This window comes from Ictidomys tridecemlineatus, chromosome 5 (assembly GCF_052094955.1).
Source record: "Ictidomys tridecemlineatus isolate mIctTri1 chromosome 5, mIctTri1.hap1, whole genome shotgun sequence".
NCBI classification, from domain to species: Eukaryota; Metazoa; Chordata; class Mammalia; order Rodentia; family Sciuridae; genus Ictidomys; species Ictidomys tridecemlineatus.
This window is the reverse complement of record NC_135481.1, coordinates 74,084,348-74,097,749: the sequence shown is the minus strand read 5'-3', so window position 1 is coordinate 74,097,749 and position 13,402 is coordinate 74,084,348.

Genomic DNA, 13,402 nt, shown 5'->3' with positions numbered 1-13,402 from the left:
ACTAACCATGAAAAACAAAACAAAACAACAAAAATAATAAAAATAAAAATGACCTTTTCACAGTTTGGTTCTCACTGACTGGTAAAAAAGCAATTTCATGAAGATTTTTACTGGTTCCTATACAGTAATGTGAGCATGGCAGGAACCTGGCAGAAACGTTTCTCATTTGGAGCAACAAATAATGTCTTCAGAAGAAAGGTAGTTTTTCTTAGAAATGTATTTTTAAAGACTTGTTTTAACAGCAAGGTTTCAAATAGGTGATTTGGATATTTTGGAAGCAGAATGCTTCATTATTGTTTTCATCACAAACACCAGTTTAAAAAAAGGAAAAAAAAAAGACAACAGGCAGCAATAAGCTACATGAAATTTAAAATGAATTACATAAGCTAAGTCTGTGCTGTTTAGTACAGAAATTTTGAAGTTCTAGCTATATTCACAAACGATTTTGACCATTTTCAGAGAAAGGGTTATTTTAAAAAATGAGTTGGATGATTTACATTTACTGGCACTCAAACATGAACTTTCAAGGTTTGTTGGAGTGTAGGAAGATTTGAATTATTCTTGCTCACCATTAACTGCCAGTGCAAAACATAGAAACAGGTAATGTTTATGTATTTCTTTCTACCTGTGTACTTCAAATAAAATAAAAGTGCTTTTCAGTGGCTCTTTAAGAACATGTAAAGAAAAATAAATTATATATTAAAAATATATATGCATAAATATAAAATATATGAATATATAGTTAGAAATGTTTTCCCTAGTTTTTGATAAAACATGAACCTGAATCCTTTTGTATATTCTTCTCTGAAAAGGGATTCAACTCTTGTACTTGGTTAAATTATTGTAAATCCCCTAGTAAAACTTTCTGAGCATTAGTTATCTTCAATGGGAATAATAATAGACTGCTTATCTGAATAAATTGCTGATAGAATAAATAATGCAATTATAAAACATCTTTTCAATGATAAAGAACTTTTTAACAATGAAGTATCAATATTAATCTTTAGATTGAATCTTTGATTAGATCTCCAATTTAGAACATGTTCATTTGGGTCTTCTCTCACATTCTTTTGATTAGTTTAGCTAGGGGTATATCAAATCTTCATCATATTTATTTTTTGTTATTTTTCATTCTCTCTCATTTCTTCTATGATCTATTCCTTATTTAAAAGAATATTGTCCAATCTCCATGTGTCTACAAGGTTTTGGTAAATTTTCTTGTAGATAATTTCTAATTTCAATCCATTATGATCTGAACAGATGCATGGTATTCTATATGCATATATAGAATATATTAATATAATATATATTATATTTTTATATTTTTATTTGTTCTTTGTTGCTGAGTAATAGCTTTGTGCAATAGAGTAAACTTGACTTACACATGTTTTCTTTCAGAGTTTGGATTAACTCATATCAATCCCTCCTAGATTTTAGAGTCTGAATTGCAAAGTCTGAAATGAATCTTATCAATCAGTCTACCTCTAAATATGATCTGATGTTTTTTTCTTGTGGCTTTTAATGTTCTATCCTCATTCTTTATGTTAGGCATTTTGATCATGTGTATTGGAAATGTTTTTTTTTTTTTTTTTTTTTTTGTTTTTGTTTTTTTTTAATCTTGTCTATTTGGAGTTTTGTATACTCTAGTATGTAGATATCCACCTTGTTCCTAGGATTTGGAATATTTTATGCTTTTATTTCAATAAAAAGTTTCTTAATGCCATTAGTCTATATTTCTATACCCTCTTTTATCCCAATTACTCATTAAGTTTGGTCTTAATATTGTCCCAGAGTTCTTATATATTCTGATTAATGGTGTTTTACTTTTCCCCTTACTGTCTACTGAGTGTTCCAGTTCAAATAACCTACCTTTGAAGCCTGAATTTCTATTTTGTACATAATATAATCTGTTGGTGATAGTTTTCAGTGAATTTATTTTTATTTATTGCATCTTTCATTTCCATGAGTTCTCCGTGGTTTCTTTCCAGAATCTGTATCTCTTTATTAAAATGGTCTTGTATCTTCTGTATTTACTCTCTTAATTGGTTCCTTAATTTATATTTTAGATCTTCATTTAGTTTATTCATCATTTTAATAACAAATATTTTAAAATTTTTCTCTGGAATTTTATTCCCTTCCATTTCTTTGTGTTCCTCTTTATAGAAGTCTTATCTGCCTGAATCCTCATGTTTTCAGAGATCTTAAACTTATTCATCTGTTCAGATGGATCCTTCTTCTCTTTGGTGAGGATGTCTTTTAGTATATAGTCATCTCTTTTGTAATAAGTTCTGTGTCACTGGTATGTCTTAGCTTCAACATGCAGACTCAGTATAATTCAAATGGTAGTTTCAATTGCCAATGCCTCTAAGTTTGCCATTGAAGAAATGCTGATTTAATTCATTAAAATGAGTCATATTAGATAGGTAAATTTGTGAGGAATATTTGTGGGAAATGTTTTAAATATTATCAAAAAAGATTTCTTCTGTAAAAATTTCACTATAACCTCATTCTTTTGCAATTTCTATTAATAAAAACCAGTATAATATGTCTTTAGGAAAAAAGTCATATTCCATGTCATATTCCATTTTTTAAAAAAATTAGAAAACTTATAAATAAAATTTCTCTGACTAAAATTTTAATTTATTTTCATATTTTTATAATTTTTCTTTTCTTTAGTTTCTCCTTTCAAAAAAATTTATGTTGACTTTGACATTTCCCATTTGATTTTTTCAAAGAGTCGGCATTATCATTGTTAGCCTTTCTTGCTCAACTATTCTCTGCTTATTTAATTTTGCAGAATTTGTCTTACTATTCCTAATTTACATTGTAACTATATTATTTTATTTCTAGTGAAAGTAACCTGAATAAATACAGATTTTGTCCTATAAAAATTTGTCAGGGAGAAATATGCATGGTGATGATTAACTGGAAACCAGGGGAATATAATGAATCAAATGAAGTACATCATGTAAGTTGGTGATGGAATGTAACTGAAAAGAAAAAAATTAGGGATCAGTTCTCAACTACATAAATAATAAGGTGGATTCTTGAAGACTGGACAAAATTCATAGGACCCAGAGGTCCAGATCCATAGTCTGACCTCAATAATAATGGTGGTGGTAATATTAGCTTTATTCGACTACATCATATTGCTAGGGTAAATTATAGGCAAAAGAAAAGATAATATTCATAACTTCAAAAAAAGAACAGGTATCTTAGGAAGATGTGTCCTAGTTAGTATAGAATGTTAGTATAAAATGATTGACTTGCTTTGTGCAGAATTTTATTTGTTAACTGAGAAATAACTCTAAATATGGAGTATGGGCTGGGGATGTGGCTCAAGCAGTAGCGTGCTCGCCTGGCATACCACATACCAACAAAGATGTTGTGTCCACTGAGAACTAAAAAATAAATATTAAAAATTCTCTCTCTCTCTCTCTCTCTCTCTCTCTCTCTCTCTCTCTCTCTCTCTCCTCTCTCACTCTCTCTCTAAAAAAAAATTATGGAGTATGATGTGATATTTTAATGCATGCATATTTTGTGTAAAGATTAAAACAGAGTAATTAGAATGCCTTCACCTAAAACATCATTTCTTTGTGGTGAAACATTCAAAATATTCTCTTCTAGCTATTTTGAGATACTCACAGTATTATTGTTAGCTAATATCACCTTACTGTACTTTAGAATACCAGATTTTTTTCCTATACAAATTTAATTTTGTACCTATTGACTACCCCCTTCTATCCTCCCACCTTCCATCCTCTCACAGAAACTGATAATCATTATTCTACTCATTACTTCTATGAAATCTTTATTTTTAGATTCCACATGTTGGTGAAATCATAAAGAACTCCTCTACGTCATCTGTTAGTCAGGAAGAGTAACATTATTCACTTTCCAAAATCAGTAATTATAACTTTTAACAATGTAATTACTAATAACAAATTATTGAATATCTATAATTTGACAGATAATGTTCTGAACACTTTTTTAATCCATTCAATGACCCACTATTATGGCTTTACTCTTATACATGAGAAAACTAGCACAGAAAGGGCAACTAACCTATCTAACGTCACTTATTTAGGAAAATTTCAGTGGTTTTCACATCTAGATCATTTGATTCTAGAACCCACACATTTATAGGGAAAATATATTGAGCATAAGAGGTGTCAGCAGAAGTCTCTCATGGGTCCCATTGAAATTCATCAACATGATTCTACCATGTAAGGAAAATGAAGTGATATAATAAATCAAAATTTTCCAACAAACAAACAAACAAACAAACCCTTACAATCTAGAAGTCAGGAAAGAAAGAAAAAAAGTCACAATTCTAAGTGTGCATAATTTAAACTGAACGTGGGTTTTTATATACTAGAATAATAATGGGCTTGGTTTTCTCTTTGGAAGACCTGACAGAGAAGATAAACCTTTCTTAACGAATTAAGATTTATATGGGCAGAAGGATGAGAATATTTCAAAGGCAATATTAAATTTTACCTGCCGGAGCCATTGGCTCTTGAAAATAGAAACTGTTCAGAAAATCCTCATCTTTTCATTTTCTGAAAAAATCTTTATTCATAGAATCACCTTCCTACATAGGATCTAATGGTATACGTGGATGCTTCTTTCTTTACCTGTGGCAAGGACAGACGTAGACCCTCTCTGCCTTTCCATTCTTTGCTTCATAAGTGATTGCGTGAGCTTTTGGTCCCCACTGACAAGCTAGATAAATGCTGGCTAACTTCATTTCATCATATCCTTAAGTTTCACTCCTTCCACCAGGTTCATGAAATTTATAGCTTATAATGCTCAGCCTGAGCTAGCAGATAGCTCCTTTCAAATGCACCCTCCCCTCAATGAACTGTAAGAAAAAATATTCCCTAACCATTTTGCCATAATGCCACCCACTCATCCCACTTCCTCATACCCAGGCTTTGTTTACCTCTCACCACAAAGAAAATTCCCTTTCCCTCTGATCTTTGGAATACAGATCTCTTCTTTGAAGTGTTCTCTCTATTGTGGTCATCCATTTTCCACTCTTGAAATAGCCTTCAAATAAATTCTCTTTACATAAGTCTAGAGTTGTTTTATTTAACACTAAGAAAAGTATCATATGAGCACACCACACCACACACACACACACACACACACACACACACACACACATATGAATAAATGAAGGCTTTTGTTATTTATAGGACAATGAAGAACTAGCCTAAGCATAGCAAAAAAAGTATATTTTGCAAGTACAAGAAAATGTAATGTGAGCAACCTGTAATAGTGTATGAATTTGATTTGTTAACCTGAATAATCATAACCAACAATTATAATAAAGACACTGTCATCTGTAATATGTTGAGTAGTTACACTGCACCAAGTGGTATATATGCTTATGAAGGGTGGCAGAATATGCCACTTCAAATATGTTGCTTTGACATAAGGATTACTTAGCACTAAAGGCACTTGAAAAATAACAGATGCAAGAAGGGAATTCTAATCTCCCCTATTCTGTCACTAAAAGTTACTAAGACAAGGATGCATGTACTGGGGAAGAAGTAGAGACCCATGTTTAAGAACATAGTGGGATTTTTCTTAGTTGACCTCGTAGCAGCATTGCACTTTGATGTGGTATTCCAGAAAACTGGACCTGCACATGGGGGACAAAGGCACTGAAAATCAATATGCTACACTTATTGAACATAGGTAGGGCTTTGAAAGGCTATTCTGTTCTGCAGAAAAAAAATGTCATTATGAAAATCTTAAATAAATATAGAAATAGCACATTATAAATAAAAGTGCCCTAGCAATATTGGACATTTTGTAGGCATTTGATAATTGTAATTTGTTTTATTCTTTTAAAAAGGTATGCATACTTAATAACATGCCCTGCTGGGAGTTCGGTGTGAATGCATTTCATAAATTCACTGGAACATTTACAATTTCCAGGACTGCAAATTAAATAGTAATAAATAGAAATATGAAAATAAGTTAACACATAACTATTTTTAGATCCAGCAGGTATTAAATGTTGTCCTTGTTGAGAAAAATAAAACAGAATAAACTAAACAAAAGCCACCTAATTAAAACATTTATTTCTCTTAATATATGTAGAATCCTAAGTGATGAATTTTTTAAAGTTTCTATTGTCCAATGAATCCAAGTTCTAAATTATTTTACTTCAAATAGCTTCACTGTATGTTATAAATGCATTTTACTTATTATAGAATGCAATGACAGTTAAGTTTAAATACAAACAAATTCCATCAGTGGAAAAAGGAGAGAAAATATAACCCATCATAGCTTTTGTCTTACAAAAAGAGGATGTACTTTATACCACTCTACAGAAAAACATGACAAGACTTGAAAAACAATTAGAGGCATAATTATATCTCATTTTAACGAAATTAAATACATGACTACCCAGTCCCACACAACAGTTTATAAATGGTCTTTACTACATATACCAAACCAATTCCACAAACTGCTAGTCAAGAATAAGATTTTAATAAAAATATAGAAGAAAATCTGTACTTTCAAAAGAAGGAAAAGTTAATACCTTCTGCCTCTGTGAAATAATCAGAAAGATAACTTTCTTCATGTTGTGACTCCAAAATTACTCCTCTAAATGCTTCAGCTATAAATGTAAATTAGATAATACCATGGTATTTACCTGAGTTTGACCAAAGTTCAGTGAATTACTTAGAAGCTTTACGGTGAACTTCACAGAGGTTAAGGACACAGATGTCACACAGGGCCAGCTCGGATGAGACATTTAATCAGTTGTGTGCCTGTTGAAAATTTCTTCAGTTCATTTTCTTCACTTCAGCTCAAATCCCTCATCTGTCAAACATGAGCTGGTGATAATATTAACAAAACTTCCTCAAAGCATATGAAGATTATATTAACACATATGAATCAACTGGAACAGTACATGCAACATGGTAAATATCAGCTATTGTGATTAGCTTGATTTTAATAATAAAAAAAGTTTTTGATTCAAAAAGTTTATAGTCTAGCTTGTGTCAGAACAGTCTGGAAAGCACCAGGAAGAAGTATTATGTCAGTACCAGGAGTACTGAGCTTGAGATAACTTTGATGTGCCTCACACATTGTTTTACAGTGCTAGGCATGAGCAGGAATATAATATTTATATTGATATTCTAGGTATCTAGTATGGCAATATCACCTTCAAAATATTACAAACTGCCTGTTAAATATGCTTCATTAAATTTCAGTTAGCAACATCACATGGTATAGGATATTTCTGTCAAACTTATTTGCTCCTTAGCATTTTTTTGGTTAACTTGGGTATGAATGAAATTTCCTTTTGCAAGACTTTGGAAAGTTCCACATAAAAAAGCACTTGTAGAATGTACATAGTAACCAGCAATTCCTTGCTATACAGCTAATTTAAAAGGTAGAAGCATCAAAGACTGGTACAGTCAATTGCCTTCAAATGGTAAAACATGATTTAATTACCGCTGCCATCAATTTACAGTCTTTTACAGTCTACAAAAATCAATGTCAATAATATTTCAAGTTGGAAATGACATCCATGAAAGCCCAAATAATCTAAATGATAATTATCAAGTTTGTGTATGAAAATTGCAATAAGGCTAAGCACAGACTAGCTGCAAGTCTTGCCAGACATTTTAACTTTATAAGGTGGGTGGTTAAACCTTTATGAGTGGGCTGGTCCTGGAATAAATGTCTGCAATTTTATGGAACAATTATAAATGTATTGTTGTTATTAATTAACATATATAATTGGCACTGTGTATTGTTAGAATTCTTAGGACATCTGGTTATCTATAGAACGTATCTGAGTATCTCAGATTAAAAGTTTAAACCACAGGTGCTACTCTTATCAAGGATTTTCTTTCTAAACCTTTACATTCCAATAATGTATTGTTTACTTTCAACTGTTTAGCTTTCCCTTGTGCTGTGGTATTCTTTCTCTGGGAAAACAATCAATTCGGGTTCTGCTCATCAGGTTCTTCTAACACTTGAGACTGAATCTTTCTGAGTCCTTGAAGGAGGTTTGTGTAGAATACAGCAAATGCATACACCCCTCTATATCATGAAATTGCAGTTAAAGCCAGAATCATGCCCTAGAAATTCAGTCAGCACAGACGCAAACTATGTCTCAACAAATACAAAACAGGGAACTTTTTAAAAAGGATCTTAAAGAATGATAGACTATCGAGGAAACAACTCAAGAAGCACAAAGACGTGGGCCCTAAACTGAAGAGGTCACAAAAAATGAAGTAAGATTGATTGAAATTGTAAGAGATGCCTGCTGAAAATAAGATTCACAGATTTCTTTAAGTCAGCTACTTGTGGGGCAAACAAAGGGAAGAGGGAAACGAAACTGTAATGGAAAACTCTAAAAAGAGTATCATTCTCCATATTATTTTCTCTTTCCATAAGTATAAATATCACCAAAGTGAAAGGTGTTTGCACTTTGGAACTCTGAGAGACAGATTTATTTCATAGTGAATAACTTCTAAACTTCTCAATATATCACTTCTAACAGAAACATTGTAAGGTAAACTATGTAGCCGGAAATGGAATTTCAGGAATTGATTTGTCTTTATTCTGCAAGAAAATCATCTCACAAAGACTCAGAACTTGACTGCAAAGACATTGGATTTACCATGACCTGTGTCTTCCACAAGAGGTATGAAGAATGTTAAAGTTTTCAGAAGGAAACTCAAAAACACATAGAAATTAACCCCAGTGAAGGGGTGAAAATTTGAAATAAACCATTTTACTTTATGAAATCTAAGTCCAAATAAATCTAAATTTGGCAGTTGTGTGAATGTATAATTATACAATTTTAGATTTAGAATGGTTATTAGTTTTAGTGCTTTGATATTTTCCCATTTATCTTACTCACATGTAATATTTCTACAGATGCTTCTATATGTCCTTCTAAGAATCCTCCTTTCTAATTAGAAGAATGGTAAAACAGAAAGGCAACATTCCTGAAAATCAAGGCAGATATGTGTTCCTACCCATTTATTTTATTTTCTAGACATCATCTTTATTCTTTGTACATGTATTACATTGATTGGATACTAACTCAGTATTCTAGGTACTATAGCAAATGTCTTAAAGATATTGTTAGTTAATATAAATAATAATTTTAAGAGATAAGTACTATCTTTATACCTACTTTTCAAACATGGAAATGAAAATTAAGTGACATGGTCAAGAAAATGTCACATAGGCATCATTACCAGGACCCATGACAGGCAGATTAACACCAGAGTCCTGCTGAACCAGTGAAAGATTTTGCCTTCTTGAAACATGAAGGCCATGGCTACCTAATGTTCCTATATTCTGTAATCCTGCAGCCTGGGTCCAAATATTATTCTGCAATTTGTGTCTATTCATATTAATTCTTGAAACATGACTAAAAATTAGCTATTATTCTCATGTGTTTTTAGAGAGAAACTGAAGCTGAGAGAAGAAACTTACTTGCCTAAAAAAGCAAGACATTACGTGGTAAGCATATTTTTTTTTAAAAAGGGCTGTTGTCTTTCCAATATATTGCACTGTCACTTATTTCATTCTTAATTTTTCCAATGATGCTTCATGATAGTCTTATTATCTACACTGTTATAATGAATAAAATGGTTAAGTGACATCTGAATACATCCCTGTTCAATGTCAGCATAAGGTTCTAGATCTTGACCCTAAAGTTCATCCCATTTTGTAACCCATTGTCACTACATCATTTTTGTGATCAAGCTGACCATTATTTTTATACTTGAGACACACTGAAAGCTACTGATCTTAAGCACTGCTATGTGATCTCATTTGCAGATGGATGAATTTCAAATGCAAACATGACCATTTTGTGGAAATCATTTGTTTTCTTAGCCCTGATGCATAAAATACTTGGAAAACATTTAAGAAATAGTTAAGGAAGATTCTATTGTTATATAATATTTGGAAAATATTTTTTTAAATGAGTCTATGCTATTTGAAATTTTTTAACGAGTCAAGAATCTTTTCAATAGTTCAGTAATTAAAATAAAATATGTACTTTGTTAATTTATATACTTTCTTTTTACCAATAAATTATTTAGTCTTTGGAATGTTATTGCATATATAATAATAGATGATTTCTAGAATCTATCTTCTTTTAAAAATGGAATTTAGGATGAAGGCTGCACTTGGTTTAGATATTGTACTGTATATGGTACTAACATACAACAGATGGTGCACTCCAATTAGGATCTTTTGAGCAGGACTTATTTGCAAACAACTAATTGCAAAGGCATGGAAAGGGTGTAGGGAATCCACAAGTGCTAGAGTATAATCCTGAAGCTGTTACTACTGCTAGTTCTGAATAGATAAGGGAGGGTAAAGGTTGCTGGAATCCAGAAGGATTAAGCATTGTGTAGTAAAAGTTACTTTAAGTAAGCATTACCTTGTGTCACTGGACATACTAGCCTAAGGCAACCACAGAAGCTGAGAACAAGGGGGAATGAATGATCCTATCATTCTCTCCTTCTGCCTCTTCAATTTCAGTGCCTCACATGGACTAATGCAATTGGAAATCAAAGAGTATGGGGACCCACAGATATTAGCCATGTAGACCAGTCACCCAGGGAGAAAGCAAGGCAGAGAGCAAATCTAGAGAACCAGGTGGAATTATCTAAAGCAGAAATTGCTCATGTTAATTAAATAATTCTGTACTTACACTTTTTTTTTACTTTGTAAAATCAACTGTGATATAAACGTCTGCTGTCAGAGTATTTTAAAACTTTAGAAAATGCAGTAATTTTTTATTAATAATGGCTAACTATAGCCATATAAACATATTTTCTGGAAATAAAACTAAAACAATTTCTTAAAAAACTTGGAGGATTATGAGGCTGCCAATATTTAAGTCATTGATTGAATGTGTGATCTTGAAAAAAACAGTTAACTTCTCAATATTTCAGTTTGAATTCTGTAAGAAGATGTAATATACGCCCTACATCTCTCATGGGGTATGATAATAATCTGCTTGTTACAGTGCATGAGGCTGTATTTGGAAAACAAAAATATTATTTGTTTTCAGGAAGAAAGTGTCACACTGAATTAGGTCATCTAGCAAACAGGATTTTAAGTTTGTTTTGTTTTTTAATGAAAATTCTTATTACAAAAGTATGACTACACAGTATTTAGATAAATGTGAATGTTCAGTGTAGCTTAGCTTGCTTTTGCTGTCCCAATTTCTGTTTATAAACACAAGCAGTGGTCTTTTATCTGAATAATTGACAATTTTGTACAGTATGTATCTCGTTGTCACTTTAGATCAGGTTTGTAAAAGACATAAATGTAACACATTTACCACTCTAAAAATTTCTATCCTATATTAGAAATTGTGCTTATTCAGATAATAATATTAAAATACTTCAAAAACATAAACAGAGTTATACAATTCTGAAATGTGGTTTTAAGTGTTAATTGCTTTCCTATTTTCACACACTTTGTGGCTTTTTGCATGGCCATGAATTGCTTTATCAGTTGAAAATCAAGGACCGCCAGGTTGATATACAATGTAAGCATCTATACTTATATCATAGTTTCCTGAAGCTTGGTAGGATGGTATTTTTCTAACATTTATGGTACAATCTCCTTCATTCAACATCTCATTAATCACCTACCATTAGCTACACAATCACCCAGAATTTGAATACCACCTAAGTAGCCATGTCTTTTAATTACCAACATCTAATTCATTGCAAAATTAATTATTCAATACCCCTTGTCTTCAGGCTAACATTTTCAATTTACATTTCCCAGTATTATTAGAATAACCTTCTACAGCACAGATGTGATCATTACTTTTCTACTTACAATTTTTTAGTAGCTTCATAACAAGTTAGTAACCATTAAACAATGGTCATTATTTGAGTTTTTGATGGTCACCTCTTCCTTTACCACTACTCCCACCATATCCCAGCCCCCAACAAATATAGACACCATTCATTTTCAAGCCCATTTCTTATGATCTATGTTTTTTCAAGTATCCATACCATTTGGTCATGCTGTGGCCCTCCAAGAAAAGTCTTTTGCCTTTCCATTACCACCACTTTTATGTGACAGATACAAACCACTTATCAATCAAGCAGTACCTGTATGACCCCCTCCATGCCTGCTCCTAAGCCCTTTTCCCTCAGAACAGATCACTTCCTTCTTTTGTAATGTTGTCATGATACCTTGAACTTCTAAAACCTGGGCTGTTTTCCCGCACTGGCACATTAACCCTTAAGATCAGCCATCCTGATTCAGAATTCCTAGTGTTTAGTAAAGAAAAAAGCTGGAAAGTACATATTAAATGTCAGTATTACTGATAGAACAAAATTCTGTAAAGATTATTTTTTATTATTTCCAGTCTTTCTCAGTATGCTTAGATTTTCCTTGATAAATAATAATCATTCTTTCTCATATAGTAAGAGAAGTGTTTTAAAATGTGCAAAATTAAAGAAATGACTGGTTAGCTAATAGTTATAGTGGCAGATTTCTAATCCCATGTATTTGACATGTTTGACAGACAAAAAGTATGGAAAATAAGAGCACATTTGTTTTGTTTCCTTTGTTTCTATCAGACTAAGATCAAGGTTTTGTTGATAATTTTATCACATGTAACTCTGCCTTCACACTAACCATTCTACCTTGAAGGACTTAGATATTTGGGGAGTAATAAGCTTTTTATTGTTCACCAAGATGAATCAATTCTCTACACAAGAAGACAGTTAAAACACATAACTAGTATTTTCAATATGAAACGTATATTCAAAAAATCAAAATGTGAGTTAGTATTTTAGATTTAGAGGCATTAAAAATTAGGACTGTAGCTATGAACACTCAAAAAAGTAACTTTTATCACCTCTAGTCACAGTTTTCTTCTACTTAGACATTTTTTCATATCAAAATTTCTCTACTTCCATTTATGATGAACTGAAGTAATTTGAGGCTATTTGAATTAAAGAGAATTAAGTGAACATTATGTTAATTAACCTAATGTTCTTTTGTGGATCTGTTGTCAAACATACATTTTGTTAAAACTAAAATTTGAAATCTATATATTTGTTGTGCTTTTTTCCTCCTAAAAATACATAGTGCATGATCATAAGAACATCCATTTCACACCAGGAGAAAAATTTTGTAACAGAAATACAACAATAACTTTCAATATTTGCTGTAGGGGAGATGGCAGTTCATTAAGTTTGGGTGTTTGCACACATGTTAAAAAAACAATAAATGTGAAGAGAACTCCCTAGAATACATAAACTTGAAGTAGTTTCTATTTTAAGCCCAGATGTTGAGGACTTCTAACATAAACTGTTGTGTAATTTCCAATTATTACATGGCCTATAATAGAGGGCAATAACCT